At 32.6% G+C, this 16,883-nt stretch overlaps 1 protein-coding gene and 1 long non-coding RNA gene across 4 annotated transcripts in view; one reads left to right on the plus strand and one right to left on the minus strand.

Annotated features, from left to right (window-relative positions):
• The window catches only part of LOC150097567 (rho GTPase-activating protein 18-like), a 109,614-nt gene that overhangs the window by 38,083 nt on the left and 54,648 nt on the right, over positions 1-16,883 (plus strand). The window lies entirely within an intron of this gene.
• Positions 5,850-10,223, minus strand: LOC150097569 (uncharacterized). Its single transcript, XR_016549701.1, has 3 exons — positions 10,171-10,223; positions 7,883-8,072; positions 5,850-5,952 (listed from the first exon to the last, which is right to left on the minus strand). It is a non-coding gene; the product is annotated as an uncharacterized LOC150097569 (long non-coding RNA).

A 16,883-nucleotide genomic window follows, 5' to 3' on the forward strand; every position in this document is an offset into this window, starting at 1 on the left:
TGGATAAATCTGCGTTAAGATGACCTACTTAGTAGATAAGGTCATTATGCGGCAAACTGTAACCTTTTCATCCCACTAGCAAGGGGTCAACGGAAGTTGATGCTTTTAAAGAAGAATGTCAGAAAGGAATCTTCTGCCATTTACCATTTTGATGTCTTCTAATAACTGATAGCAAATCATGATGCTCATTGGAGAATCGCGATGGAGACGCTTACTGGGGCCATGTGGAGGAATAAAGTTTTCCTTACTAAGAGGAACGAAATATTTCCTTTATCATAGTGGTAATTGTTCTCTTTCGGTCTATTGTAAAAGAAGAGATAAACCTTTCTTTTTTTCCCCCGTAAATTGTGACCCTATTGTCAAAAGTGCTTTCCGTGAGGAAGAACTACATTGATGGGGGAAGTTGGATATCCTGTTAAGTCTAAAAGGTAAAATTTCCCTTACCATAAACGGAATACTTTTAAAGAAATTATTTTTCTGACTCCCATAAATTCCACTCATTCGGAAAGGTCTTTGCTCTCTCTCTCTTTCTCTCTCTCCGATTCCCATGTATTTCTGCTCTCTCTCTCTCTCTCTCTCTCTCCGATTCCCATGTATTTCTGTTCACTTTTTAAACATTTGCAGGAATTGAAAATTTGTCTCTCAAAATTCAAATCGTATATTATTGAGTTTTTATTCTCTTTCGCACCCTTAATTCATTTAAAGTATGAATACACTACGGACTCAGACTACGGCAATACTTACAATACTCAGAACACAGTTCTGAGTAATAAAGCTTTTTTAATCTCCTTCGTGGCTATGGATCAGAAAAGCGGAAACTGATCAGAGTATCATGAGGAATAATTTTTGTATTAAAAAAAATTAGTGGCAAAAAAAAAAAAGGTGTAGCCGCACACATTCTCTTCTCCATCGATTTTAATTTGGTATATCATCAGTTCATCGTCATGAAGTGTTGTGTATCAACGTAAATAACATTCTACTCATACCGGTATCTAACTGACGGCGATCTTGTTCCTGATAGACTGTCTTAGACAGGTCCTTTGGATTATTTTTCCACAGTTGGAACACTTTGCGGGCAATATCTATAAAGTCACCTAGGGTCGTCGTATTTCGAATGTAGATTTATATAGAGAGCGCATATTCTGATTTGTGGCTTATCCACAATTGAAACTTAATTTATTGTTTGTATACTGTACTTATATGCAGGTATTTTAGTGATTTGGTAAACAGTGTATGCTGTAAAAACTTTGCAGTCTTAGATGAGTGCACTTAAGACCGTACTACTCGATACATAGAAAATGAATAGTAATACACTTCATCAAAATATGTAACAATCCAATACTAAGATCTTCTTAGGTAAAAATAAAATATCGATACTTTACTTTTCCGATTGTAATTCTGAAAATTACTTCCAAATGCATTATTTACAAACATAAAATTGATAAGATCTAATTAATTTATGATCATAAGGTTAAACCTTAAGCTTTTTTTAAAAAAAAAAAAAGGCAAATATATTATAGCAGACTAGATCTTTTTTTTTTGCTGATTTTACCAAGCAAAACGCACAGATTTATATCGTTTGCAATAATGACTATTTGCGTAGTGTTGAGGTATAATATCTATGTTTTTCCACTTGGGTGCGCTAGTGTTGTAGTTGAAAAATAAAACACGGATAACATTAAAAAGAAATTCGTTGCATGCTATAATTGCATAATCTGTTCTAACTAAGCAAACATTAAACATAATAGTGCTAAGGCAACATTGTTTTCTTGACTGCTATAATAACAGTTTGAACCGCTTCAAGCATAAAAACTTACACAAATGTACTTAATGCCAGATTTTGTGTGCGAAAATTCAACGAACGACTTAATCTTCAATATTAGGTCACAGGCAAACAACATGACCTCACTTGGACAATATGACCTCCATATAAGACGTTCTTTATACTCTGTAAAGAATCTTTAATTATTCTAGTCTTCAAAAACGTATCGGATTTACTGTATATATGACATAGAACCGCACTCGAAACTCGTTTTCTGTTTTTTCAGGATACATATTCCATCTCGTGTTTATTCTACGTTTCTATCGACATTTTCCATGGTCGAAAGCAATCGCATGAACTCAAACATTACTCACCGTACAAAACTGAGTAACTTTATAAATCTCTTTGGCTGTAGTTGATTTTCTATGGTTAATCGCAAACGAAAAAGGTCATTCAACTTTAGCATGATAGATCAGAGGAAAACAGAAACATGTGCTGTAATATTTTATTGAGATATCTGTAGGTCGTAATTTTTATTAAATAAATTTAAAGGGGAAAAAAAAAAGAAGTAAATTGGTTCTTCCAGTATGCAGATGAACTATAAATAACTTTGTTGTCCAACGTGTGTTTAACAAGGTTGGAAGAAATCGGTGAACTGTAGCAAACCTCATTTCAACGACCAATGTCCATGTAAATATCCGTACTTGGTTGCACTGCTGTGAGTACAGTTGAGAATTTTTGATGCGGAATTAAAGAATATGACCTCAAAGTTTAATTTGCGAAGAGGTTGAATAACTTTTTCATAAAAAAAAAGGCTACAAAACTTGGAGTACATCAGTGTTATGAGGGAAATGAGAATCTTGATATTAGTATGAAACATTTTTATTTGAAGTGCTTTCTTGGGAAGAAGTGATCAAGAAATCTCCTTCCCTCCATATCACCAGATTTCCTTTTGTAAAAAGAAATAAAATACTAGGATGCCAAATCAGTTTTCCTGCGAACTTGGGTGAAGTTCCCGCAAATACATAACAGAATAGCAGGATCATTGTTTAATAGTGGAACAACCCAACTCTGAAATTTCCCACTTATTAATTTGTGAATTCCAAGGCACTCTTTTCAAGGAGCTTGAACCTCATCATTGTTTTATCTTTCATTCATTGTAAGACTTTCCTAATAATCACTATCAGTGGACGCCATTGCAATTTTGTACACTCTGTAAAGAACTATTAATTATTCTAGTCTTCAAAACTCGGAAAACCAAACTGAAACTTTGGATTGATTAAACTCATTTTTTTTCTCCAAAAGTCACTTTTTACTTCTCGAAGGTCTGTGCCAATTTCTTTCTCAGATATTAATCAGGATATACGGTACACACTGTTTCTTTTTCATAACGCTATAACTTAATAACACAAACTTCTACTTTCAAATAAAGCGGTAAACATACCAACAGATTCTATTTCTCGTGAACGTAGAGGAGGCTGCAACAGCATCAGATGGAAAGGTTTTGGTCACATTGCTTAAGTCCTTCAAATATTTATAATGTAAAGAGAAGTACTGAAATAAAGTATATACCATAATGTATACTTTCATAATTCAATAATACACTATTTTTTTTTAAATAAAAAAACGTATTACATATTCTGTTGCATAAATTGGAGAATATGGATTTGGATTATAGAATATTAGCGTGGATAAAAGGATTGCTGACTGACAGATATCAAAAAGTGGTATACGGGAATCTGAGTCTACAAGGTTTAAGGTAACCAGTGGTGTACACAAGGATCAGTGATCGGTCCACTTATTCAATCTGTACATTAATGAGATTGGGAATGATTTGAACAAGCGACATACAGCTATTTGCTGATAATGCAAAGATAGGTAGGGTAATCAGGAATGCTGCTGATATGCAGTCTTTGCAGAATGATTTCAATAGCTTGCAATTGTGGGCATGGGAAAATGGATGGCAGTTCAATGTCAGTAAATGTAAAGTCATTGACTTCGGCATGATTAGATATCCAATGACGTATTATATTGATGGGATTAGGCAAGAAGAAACTGATCAGGCTAGGGATCTTGGAGTGCTAATAGATAGCAAGTTGAAGTTTAGGGACCATGTGGCAAAAATTGCAAATACAACTCAAAAGATAATTGCAATGCTGAAACGAACGTTCACATGTAAAGAAAAAGATGTGATTTTGCCTCTTTACAAGGCCTTGATAAAACCTCATTTGGGCTATTGTACGCAGGTCTGGTTTCCATTGTGATTCTGATATATTGGAGAGAGTACAAAGGAGAGTGTTAAAAATGACATCAGGATTGTGGAATACTCAGTATGAAGACAGATTGAGAATTTGTAGACTGCAGAGGGTGGTGACATGATTGAGACTTAAAAACTTCTGAAAGGGTCATACAGGATTTCAGTCGATTCAATTTTTCACTTTATGGAGGGTGGGGAAAGAACAAGAGGTGTGAGGGCTAGATTTTTCTCTCATAGGGTGGTGCGTGATTGGAATGGATTGCTATTCGATGTTTTGAGTGCAAGCAGTGTGAATGAATTCAAGAATAAATATGATAGCTCGTGCTTGTGGTATGTGGCCTCCAGTGGTGGCCGGTGAAAATTTTAAGCGGGGGGTGCTGCATATACAAAATAAAAAAAAAATTTTTTTTCCTAATCAGTAACTAATTTATTAATAAATAAATTTACAATATTAAAAAATTGCTTTATTAAAAATATTTCGCGCTCACCACGAACAAACACCAGTAATAAAAGTCTCGTGTCTCACAGAAATAACGCGCGCAAGCATACAATACACTTCCCAAACGAGCAGTGTCGGAATGACTTGTAACGTGCAATCACAAGCGCAAATGAATATCGGAGAGTCTGGCTGCAATTAGTCGAACGTGATAATTCCGACACTGCGTTAGATCGCAGTGCATGTCTTTCGTAATCTAAAGCGTTAATCGAACAATTCCAATTATTAACTATTCAATCACTGTCGAAACATAAGCTGTAACCTTTAACATGTTGTAAGCATTGTTATTACAGTATTTATAAACACAAACAAAATTAAAATTTTTCGTTTTTTCTTTGGGGATGCTGCAGTGTCGCAGTGCTTATGTACGGGCCACCGCTGGTGGCCTCTCTCGATGATGGACTCTCAATAATTAAAATGATCAATAAATAATTAATAATAATAATTAATAAAATGAGTCTCCCGTAATAATAATAATATTGTATATTGATCTCGTGTGTGTATATACCACACACGAGAGGTCACAAGAACGGTGACACAACAGTGTTGTGCATTGACAAGTGGTTAAGAAGGAATATATTAACTAGTTTCTTGGAAAGCTGTGGTTTGTGTTCGTTTCTCAACGAAGTTTACATGAAGTATCAAAAATACTGTTCAAGTACTTCAGGTGCATACTTGAATTGCTAGAAATAATTAGCAGCCTTGTATTGGCAATAAGTTTTTTTTTTTTGTGCGTATGTGTGTGTGTGTGTATCTTCACGGTATAATTTTTGTTTTCTACTGTAAATGGTTCATTCATAGTGACATACAAAATAAAACTTGAATTGAAATTACCATAAATTTTAATAAATCCTAAAACAATAAAAATATTAGATCCATTTTTGTTAGTTCAGTATTTTTCTATTAAAAATCATTTAATAGAAATCCCATAACAATTCAATTATTATAACGTTACCTGTATTAAAACAAGCAGTAAAACATTTTTACATAAATATTTATGTACTGTATCTAATAGTTTTTTGTTTCGCAAATTAATCGCATTCAACTATGGAGCAGGCTATTACAAGCATTCTGATCCTTTGCGAATCAGAAAAGATTTTGTTCAAAGTAAATAACTCCGTATTCGGATTGCTTTTTTTAAAGATGTTTATAAGTAATAACATATTCTTACGGGTGTGCATATTAGTGTGTTTGCCAAATAAAATTTAAAATAAAGACATTTTTAGAATAAACATTGGAAGCTTAAACGTAATTTGAATAAACATTTTATTAGTGAATAAACAGATTCTTTAATTATGAACAACACTAAAACATCTAATTATAGTAATCTTCTCTTAGCCAAACATATAATAACCTCCTTGTTCTGCATGCATATCATGTTCATATCCTTCATAAGTTCCGTAGTGACCTGCACCTTTATTTAAATCAACGTGTGTTCTGGAAAAAGAAAGAAAAAATCACTTTAATGTTGGAAAATTATATAGCTGGAATAACATAAATGTGAATACGTTTGCGCGAAAACCTGATTTTTTTTTAATAAAGGAACATAAAAATGATCGAATTTAGTCCAACATTATTAATATCCATGGGCATTATAAACCTCAATAAGAATTCAGTAAAAAAGATCAACTAATAGCTAGTTAACAAACCGTACTCGTTTAGATTATTTCAGGCCAGTTACGATAAACCGCTAAATAGGGAACATCTCTCGTGGTCGTTGACCTTCAGTACACCGGATGGGAGATCTTATGTGTGAGCATCTCTGCGATTTCTGTTGATTTACTAAAAGTCCTGAGATGACGCTTCTGGATGCTTTTATCAAAACTTTACCTTAAAAGTTAATTTTATTAAAAAAAAAATTACTAGAATTATTAATAAAATTTCAAAATTTTATTCATCTTTAATATTCGAGTTCTGTTAAACTAAAGTTTAATAGCACATAACTTTGGGCTTTTATTTATCTTCGTTATTTCCAAAGGGTATCTTTTAAATTTGCAAAGATCGCAGAAGAAAACACTTTTGTAGTGTTCAAATGTTTGATAATAATTACGAAATAATACGTTATTTCAATTACTGTATGCTGTATTTACAGACTCGAAGCTGAGTTGTTTGGAATTGACGTAGAAGCGATTAAGACTACGAGGTCAACGTTCTCCGTCAAGTTTGCCCATCTTTGCCACCTTGATGAGTCGCTTAAAAGTACAGTTTTTCCGTATATGAGACTCGGTAAAGAATTATAAAAAAAAGTCTCAATATTCGCTTGAATTTTGAAAAAAAAAATAATAAAACATCATTAAGTCTATATTTGTCATCATTTTATTAACTTAACCACCCCTTTTTAATAGCCTATCGCTTTTAGCTTCACATCGACCTCGTGGGTTTATTATATTGAATAATTCAATTGGACCAGTGCAGGAAACCACTCGTCACCCTGCTGGTATTTACCCCTGTAAGCTCCTTTTTGAGAAGTGCTTTCAACCTATCAGACATCATCTCTCAACATGTGAATGAAGTTGGTAAACAGATTCAGCAAATAATCTTTTACATTAACTTTTATTTATTTTATTTTTTATATTTTTCTACAGCGAACTGTTTCTATTAAGATTTCCTTGTTAGCATTTTTTTTTAAAGAAAAGTCTGTTATAAGAAAATAGGCACCCAATTAAATGCGCTTCTCTAAAACTCACCAGTATTAAATTTCCAAAATTAAGGTAATTTTTTATGACTTCATTTTGATTAGACCGTTGACATTGATTTAAATCTAATATAAATGTTTATTGATTACTACTTCCTTCTCGAATAATCTCAATATTATTAAATAATTAAAATTCACTATATTCACATCAATTGTAGACAGTTTTCCTAATTGATTTTCTGATTTTGTCTCTCAGTTTAATTTTGTAACTTTCAAACAATTGTCTAACCATTCTAAAGTATAATCAAACAGCGCCCTCTCACGTCTGTGGAGTTAACCTACAAAAATAAGCACTTAATTATGAGTTTTTAAGCAATTTGAATAATGCTTGTACAAATTTAAAAAAAAAAAAATTTATAATGATAATTATAATAATTCTTAAATATAATATGATATTTATCATTATAATAAATAGAAATTCATCGTGTAAGTTACTAAAAGTTCTTTATCAAGTTAATTGTTTAGATTTTTCATTATACAGTAAGAAAAGTTTTTAGCTTTTGCTTAAAGTAGGTTTTCTGTGGATTTTATGTTCGTGATTAATAGAATACAGTATTTTGCAAATGAAATTTAATGGCGATATGGAATTAAAACTCGTGGTTGCTTTAAAAAAATTCCAAAAATTTGATTCATTAAATTAAATATATGTGAATAAAAATGAATAATACTTACGGAACTGGAAGAGGAAATGGTAGAACTAGTACACGAGGTAGTTTACGGATTCCAAGAAGCGATATTTTCATAAGCTTCTTAAGAAATTTCTTGGCTTGTAGTAGTTCTCCAAATGCTTTGGTGTCGTTGATAAAAAGGGTACTCCAAAGAAGACAGATGAGTAGGAAACACAATGTCTTCTTGTGCATGACTGTAAAAAAGAATTTTTATTAGACATTTATTAAACTCGATTCATTGCTGAGAATAACTACCAAACATTAATTCAGTAGCTTAGGATGAACAAACGCAAAGAGTGAAATAGGATAAACAATTGAAAATACATTTTAATGAACGTAATTATTAAGAATGCAATTAAGAGAACTCTGGGGGGGGGGATAGAGTAATTTACATGTTAACTTTAATTTCAATCAACAATCTGTATCGCAGTTCGTAACTACATTATAATGGCAGATGTATTATTTACGCAACTATGATACCAAAAGTACTCTTTATAATGAAAATACTGAAATAAATAATACTCCCAATTCATGGGGAGTCATACATTTGTCAATGAGAACGACTGGGTGTACTATCATCGGCAAACAACAGATACGATTTGAGGTCGGAATTATATGTATAGCCAGTTATTGACAAATGCTACTTTCTCTCTCTCTCTCGCCTTTTTTTTTTTTTGTAACATTTTGAAATAAATATGTTTTTAAAGGTCGCGGTTTTAAAACCCTGCGGAGGTCGCAGTCGAAAAAATTGCACCGTAAGTCGCATGTATCTGAGAGATACATTCATTACTAGTACGTGCTAAAATGCGATAAAACTTAAATAAAAAATAAAAAAACGCAGCAAATATTCATTTACAATCTAGAAATTATTGAACAAAAAAACAACAAAAACTAAACCAATACTATACTGACATCGGAGTTCACGGTATCTCTCAGATACAATTTACTATGAAATATCACCCACCTTTATATAACGAGTGTTAAGCCAAAACTAACCGCATAAACAGTGTGGAATATCACTCGTAATATATGCATGCGCAGCTACTCATGACTTCCAAGCTATACACTGGATATGTGTAAGAATATTTATATTAAACAATTTGTTTGTATCTGTCAGATCAGCCGTGACCTCCGCAGGGTTAAGAAAGTTCTTTTGTCATGAAGTTAATTCAGTGTTAAGAATAATAAATGTGTTCATTTTTAAAATAAAATTGGTTTATAATTAAGCATTATTCCTTATATATAATTCAAGAATAGTTGTTTGAGATACATTGTATATAATGTGAACATATGTTTAATTAGACATCAACATTTTCATGTATAAATTTCTCTATTAAACCGATAGCCTATATCTTGAATGATCTCAACATACTACTTGAGGAGACAACACTCATATTTTTCTATTTTATTTTGTTATCATTATTTTCTCTACGCTACCAATGTTTTTTACCTGAAGATCCGTAAAACAATCCCTTAAGGTTTGAATCGGTTGTTGATCAAATAAATATGAAAGAGCTATATTTTATAAGTTACTTAAGTTTCTGAGCGCTAATATTTATTTCCTTGCTTTATCCATATAAAGTTTTTTTTTTTTTTGTTATTCTTTTCCAAAATATTGAGAAAAGCATGTAAATAATACTCTTTATTTATTTTGCACACTAATGTACTACATTTTCAAACACGCCGATTTTCTTAAACTCCAAATTTCAAAGTTTATTGTACATTGTTAAATCAATTACATATTTCTTTTCGCTGTAATTAGTCAACAACTCAGATGCATTTTTTCAGTATATATCGTGAAATATTTTTTTAAAAAAAAGTTATAAAACTTCAATTTTAACATTTCCGCTAGGCTAGAATTTCATTAATTTCGAAGAATTCTTCATCTACGCCACTAAGCAAACGACAAAACGAAACATGAACCAATCATCGTTTGAGAAACAGTTATGTCGTCTACAGCTTCACGCGCTGCAGTTTTATTTTTCTCGTACAAAAATAATGACGTAATCCTGTCTTCTATAGCCAATATACGTTTTTTGTAAATGCTTAAAAATAATTATTTTTAAGTCTTACCTGAAAATTAGGATCATCTATTCCGTTTTACAATTCAGTATTAGTGAATACGCATTTGCGAACGTTCGACTACGTATGAGATTGTTCTAGAAGATGAGCCATAATCAAAATATTGCGGACGACCGAATTATTTTGTTTAAATATGAATCTCGAAACAATAGATGGGTTTGTAGTCGTACAAGTTTTGGAAAGAAACATCACATGTCTACTTTCACTTACCAGCTTGAAGTAACGTTGAAACTGGAGCAAAGTTCCACTTGAATGTACACAAATACGTGAAACGACAACCGGTATTGTAGAACGGCTTAGTTTAACATTTTCACCGAGGAGTGGCATTCACCTTCAGCCCGTAATTGGATCACAAGTTGTGTGAGGAAAACAAGGGATGGTTCTGCACTAGATTGTTGTCCTGTCCTTAATATTGCACTTGTCAGCTTGAGTTTATAGTGGCGTCCCTGTCTGGATCTTGTGAGAGTATGACTGCTCTCGCAGATTGTCATGAAACCAGCTCCTTTCTGTCTACGTGCGAAAAATATGGAATAAAAAAAAATACAGGAAAAAAAAACTTGTTTTCTAGAACAATATCGTGCATTGGCGTGAATACGAAAATATTTTCCCGGTGCGGAAGAATAATATACGATCAAACAATCTGAAGTGACTATCCATCCGGGACTTTTACGAATTCGAGAATGGGACTTTGATGTCAATAACAGAGTTTGAAGCGGAACGAATTAAATGGTCTATTAAAGGCATCGACCACTTGGACTTTTATTTAGTTATTACTGTCGATATTTTCGGTTCTTTCTAATCCCATATTCGTTCCTCTAAGATTAGAAGAAGAATACTTTTCTTGTTTTGTTTTTATATTAGTTAGTCTTTCTAGTGGGTTGGATCCATTAATTTGCGATCTTGCAAAGAATATTTAACTTACTTTTATACTCAGTTAGTTATAAATTATTACTTTTTTTGACTATTTCTTATGATTATTACATGGAAACTTCTATTTAAATTCTGCAGATGTTAAAAAAAAAAAAAAAAAAGGAAATTGAGGAGAATAAATACTTAAAGTGAAACAAGTTTAGTAGAAATAAAGTTTATGTCGTGTCATTTTTTTTTTTTTTAAGCAACTCGTCATTTTCACAATTTTAGTATCAGAACTTTGTCTATGTAAGCTTTACTTTGTGTGTCTGTGACTCAGTGGTGCTTCTTCCCTAGCACTATTTGGTCTATCACTGGTTCTGAGATAATCAAAATTCATAATGAAATTGTGGGTGAAAATGAAAGTACAGTAAACCCTCTATTTAACGGACAAAATTTCCGGTCCGTATGTCAAATGTGAAAATTAACACCCTGTTAATTTTAAAATGTTTTCAACCAAGATTTGCTTATAATTAAATTAACAGGTTATTTTTTGTTATTAATTTCCTGTTGTTTTTAACAAATTTTGGCGAATTGTCCATATGTTGGAAAAACACTGTAGTAATTTAACCAACATAAATGAATCACCGCTCATAAAACATGTTCGACGAATGATTAGCACGTGATCACACCAATCGCACTGTAGTTTTTTTTTTTTTTTTTGTCGTCGCGTGGTGTGACTTTTTGCGGCAATTTTAACGCGTGCCGACCGATGCATTCAAAAAATCTACTTTATTATATAACGAACTTTCGGATTTAACGGACCCCCTCGCCCGAATTAGTCCGTTATATCGAGGTTTCACTGTATTGTATTTCGTATCGGTGATGAATAAAATCATTGTTTATATTTATATTTTTATTATTTTTTTGGGGGGGGGGGTGAGGATGGACTGAGTCCTTGACTCTTTATCCCTTCATCTGAATGAAGAAAATCGTGTGGATGTGGTGTTATTGAGCTAAAAGCTCTAGTCATTGCTGGGTAACGGCGATAGTCGAGCCACAGTTAAAACCTCATTTGGTTTTAACTAATGGTGTATAAAGTTTGTATTTTGTTATTAAAAAAAATTAAAATTCTTGATATTTTCTAAATACTTAAAGTGAAACAAGTTTCACTTTAAGTATTTAGTTTCTTATATGATGATTCGTCTAAATTTTATCAAAAGCGTTATGTAACTGAAAGGTAGCTTTTCATAAATGCAAAGACCAAAATCCTTGTTAAAATGAAATCAAACTGCAGGTCTAGTTCGCCGAGTGAATAGGGTAACCTAACCTTACAAAAATTAGTAATATTTTAAAATTTATTTAATAATAAAAACGTGTTTTCGTTATAGACATATCATTACACATTATACGAATATAAATATTCTGTTTATTGTGTCGAAAATTTCATACTTTTAAGAAACCACTAAAGCTCGAACATCTGTTCTCCCTCCTCCACATACACACGCATGCGTGCCATTCAATCATCCAACAGCTTTTAGATATTTTTTGAAACCCTCCAAACGTGCAAATATTGTATTTGAATACAGTCGTGTGTTTGTCTGACATCATAAGAATGCTATGATATCTTGCTATCCGCTTTGTACTTTGTTTAAACAAACGTAACCTTTCTAGATTGAAGGCTACAATAAAATTGAGTTCCTTGTTTTATTTTCCCCATTTTTCTTCTTTAAGACGTTCCGCCTCTTATAAATAACACCTTCCCAATGTACAGGTCTTCCTTCTCAAGTCTATTTTGGTACCAAATGTTTTATTAGCAGTTTTTTTTTCTTCTTTTCCCCTTGAAGCTTAAAGAGGAAATTAGGATATTTCAGGTAAGCGTGCCAATAATCACTTGATGTGGTGGGATAGAGAAGTCTCTGCATCGAAGTGTGAGGGACTTAACTGGGAACTCTTTTTTAAACAAAATAGGCCGATCAAGTTAGCGTACGTTAAGTATCTTTTCAAATAGGATTTGCGTTTTTGAAACTCCCAATATACTTTTAAGTTCTTTCCAATTGTATGCTTAAATTTATAGATGTGTATTCTGCAGTTTTCTTCCTTGTCTTGGGTCACAATCTGTTTCCTTCCGTATTTGGTTCGAGGTCTGAGGATGCAAATCAGTGACCCAAAAGATAAGAATGTTTTATGTTAATAGATTTAAAAAAAAAAGGGTTAAATGTGTTATTTTTTGCAGAATTGGTTCTAGAATTTTTACTGACGCTTTACTTTATGTAAAAAAAAAAAATAATAATAATAAGTAAATAAAAAAAATCTTTAATCCACCCACGGTACAAACATACTAGTGGTTCTTGGGTAGAAGCCACATGAAAAACCGACACCAATAAGTTCTACGTTCTTCTGGGATGGAAATTTCATCTGAAAAAGCTTTTGCATTAGTAAGATCGATTTTAAGCGCTTACTTAAACCATACTAAATCAGTCTCACTTGGGGATTCTAAAAATAGGAAAATATAAAACAGTAATGCTCGCTAATCTGATGAACTTCCATGTTTCTCGTCTCCAAAAGTCATTTCCCATTCTTCTATTGTGATGTCGTATCTGTGATAAGGTCATTTGCCTTAACACTTACTTGTTATTTGCAAAGGTGTGGAATAAAAACTGGTCCATCCTGTAGTCAGTGCACTCACTCAACCTGACCCACATTTATTTCTTGATTTTATTTTTCTTCATTAATTTCCTCCATTCGGCTTTTCTTTATTTGCCTGTAAATTTTTTTAACTACGAAATGATCACATATGAGTTATAGCAACTTGGAAAAGTGTAGTTCTACCAATGAGCATTACTGTGTATTTTGCTTATACGGATAAAGACAGAACTGTTTTTGTCTTTCTGTATTTTTCTGGTTTCATTTAGCATCGCTCTTAAGATGTTACCTTGAAGTTTCTTTCTTTTAATTACATGTTTAATGTGAATGCTACACCCACGAAGGGACATAGTTCATAGTATATATGAGTGAGCTAAGCGTTAATTAGGATTTCACCCTACTTGAGGTCAGTGTTTCCTATGCGGAATCCTACATTAAAATATTTCTTTCTCGTGGAACCCTTTTGAAAATTTTCATAAAAAATTATCAGAAAGGAATTATAACAACCAATCGTTACCTGAAAAGTATTTTAATCAAGAAAACATACATAATATTGAAAATTATTCACTTTTTTTTTTCAGAAACTACATCGAATACAAATATATAAATGTCTATGTTTTACGGAACCCTAGGGTTACGAGAAACCGTTTAAAAATTGCTTTAGATGTTGTGGTACTTTTTTTTAAGCTACATCAGTTCTCTAATAAGTAACTTAGTGATCTGACACTCGATTGAAACATCTACCACCTAAGTCTTTCACAAATGTTCACGCCATAGTGGGATTCGAGCCCCCAGCCTGTTGGTAAGAATTTACCGTATTCACTCGGCGAACTAGGCTCACAGTTTGATTTAATTTTAGCAAGGATTTTGGTGTTTGCATTTATGAAAAGCTACCTTTCAGTTACGTAACGCTTTTGATAAAATTTAGACGAATCATCATATAAGAAAGTAATTATATAAAATATATATCTAGTGTTTACATGTTGAACAAAGTTTAGTTATAAAAATATAAAACATTGTGAGTTCGTTTCATCCTTGGCTTTTACAATATTAAAGTGACCCTGAGATTCGACAGAGAGAGAGTCAGAAGAAGAAAAACAGAGTGGGAATAGTAAAAGAGGAGAGAAACAGGCCTCAGTTGACCATATATGGTTTTTCCTTACTGGGGAAACTGCAGTAGGACCGCCTCCCAAAAAAGTTAGATTGGATCCTGAGTACTTCAACTAGATTCCACCAGATTCGCTACGCCGATGGACACTAGTAGACGTGTCCCATACTACCGGGTATTTTGTATTCGCAAAAATCAAATAACTTCCAATACACTTATTTTGGAATCTGCTGAAGCACATCTTAATATATTACATATGAAATAGGCATCATCTCCACATCCCGACCAGTGATCCCAAATAGGACAGTAAATATCGTAGGGTATCCACGGTAATTATGTCTGATGTATCATTTGAAAACAGTGCTTTTCGCGTGGTTCGAACCGTGTTAGTAAATTAAGAGTATTTTAGTATGGGAACGACAACCCCCCCCCCCGAAAAAAAAAAGATGGAGAAATGCCTCGCGTTCATCGCGTGTTTTGTGACTCCCAAAGAAGTTGACCTATAAAGCGATCTTGTGAGTCAGTTATATTTGTTACGTTTTGATAGGAAGCCATAAGGATGCTGTGTGTTTTTATTACTGATTTCGTTTTGAACGACAAGTAGTTATGCTTGAATGGTGTTCGTTTCTCTAGACAGGAATTCAATAACTTTTTAGTGGGCAGCACAGAGCTCCCAAAAGAAAGGTATTCCAAGTACTATTACAGTATCTGTCAACAGTGTCAGAAGATTGATTGAGTTGCATTTTCCAAAAATTTTGATTTTAGTTTTCGTTAGATTCTCGCTACTGACTACACCAAACTGTCGCAATATGTCGAAGAAAATGTAGATAGAATCCGAATTCACGCAACAGTCTTATTCTGCTTAGAGACCATAGACAGGGATACTCTTCTCACGCCTTGAGAGAGAGAAAAAAACCCAGGGAACAGCCCTGTTGAATTCTTTTGAGTGCAGGAATGAGTCTGATTAGAATTGTATTTATTGTGAGATATATGTATATATATATGTATATATATGTATATATGTATATATATGTATGTATATGTATGTATGCCAACTTTAACGTAATTGTATATAATTTTAGGTTAATGTAAATAATAAATGGTGTATTTTAAAAAAATGAAAACAATTTTGTAATAATTTGAAAAATTTAAAACTTTTATTTAAATTATTCAAAAAATTAAGGTTGCAAGTGTAATATATACAATTAAAAAGACAGGAAAATAATGGTAGAATGTTTATTATCTGAATACATATGTTTATTAATTCATAAATAACAAACTCGACTGAACGTGTATGAATTCCATTGACCGTTTATTTCTGTCACTTCGCTATTAATGTCATTTAAGGAAATACGAAAAGATAATCATATGGTTCATTAAAGAAGAAACACCTGACAGGAAATAGTGCATCACGACGTTACTACGTGAATACTAATATTTTATACAAAAAATTTGGCTTTCAGATTCACCTAGTTTCGAAGGAAAAGGGCGCCACCTATATTAAAATATAGAGAAAAACCTTAATTGCTATGACGAATAGTGCACTTGTCTATTCCTTTAAACTACTGTAATTTCATCTTTTGCTATTATGGATATTATTTCTGGGAAAACTCCCATGTTACTCTTCTTAACAAACTATTATATTTACGGCTATTTTGCCTGCTTCTGTTTAGGAGTGCCCCAGTTTAAATGTCATTGGCTCTTTTCTCACAGATTCTTAGGCATTGTAGATGTATATTTACCAAGAAATATATGTAGCATAAAGAAAGAGAAATTTACACATACCTTTTTCTGGGTGTTGTGACTTTTCTTCTTTCTGCGATGTGCACACTACTGTGTGTGTGTGTGTGGGGGGGGGTTAGGCAATGTGGGAGAATAAAATGGAAATGGAAAAACCCGGGTTTTTTTTAATAATATATATATACATATATATATACATATATATTATATTATTAGAGATGGGCGGAGTGTTTTTTTTATATTTATATAGGGTGGGGAAGGGGTGAAAGGGATTGAAAACAGCAACTGATTTTTAAAGGGGGGGGGTTGTGGGAAATCAGTTGCTGTTTTCAACCCCTTCCCCACCCTATATAAATATAAAAAAACACTCCGTCCATCTCTAATAATATAATATATATGTATATATATATTATTCAAAAAATTATTCAAATATTTGTGTTTATTTCTTGCATTTTGTTCCCATTCAAGGATAGGTATCCCTAAACAGTTAAGAGAAACCAAAAAAAAAGTTTCATAACCAGAACTGCATAATTGGAATTTAAACATAACTTCGCATTTCCCCCCCTCCCCACCGCATGCG

Source organism: Typopeltis vanoorti, chromosome 17, assembly GCF_054136105.1.
Source record: "Typopeltis vanoorti isolate ZY-2024b chromosome 17, IOZ_Tvanoo_1.0, whole genome shotgun sequence".
Taxonomy (NCBI): Eukaryota; Metazoa; Arthropoda; class Arachnida; order Uropygi; family Thelyphonidae; genus Typopeltis; species Typopeltis vanoorti.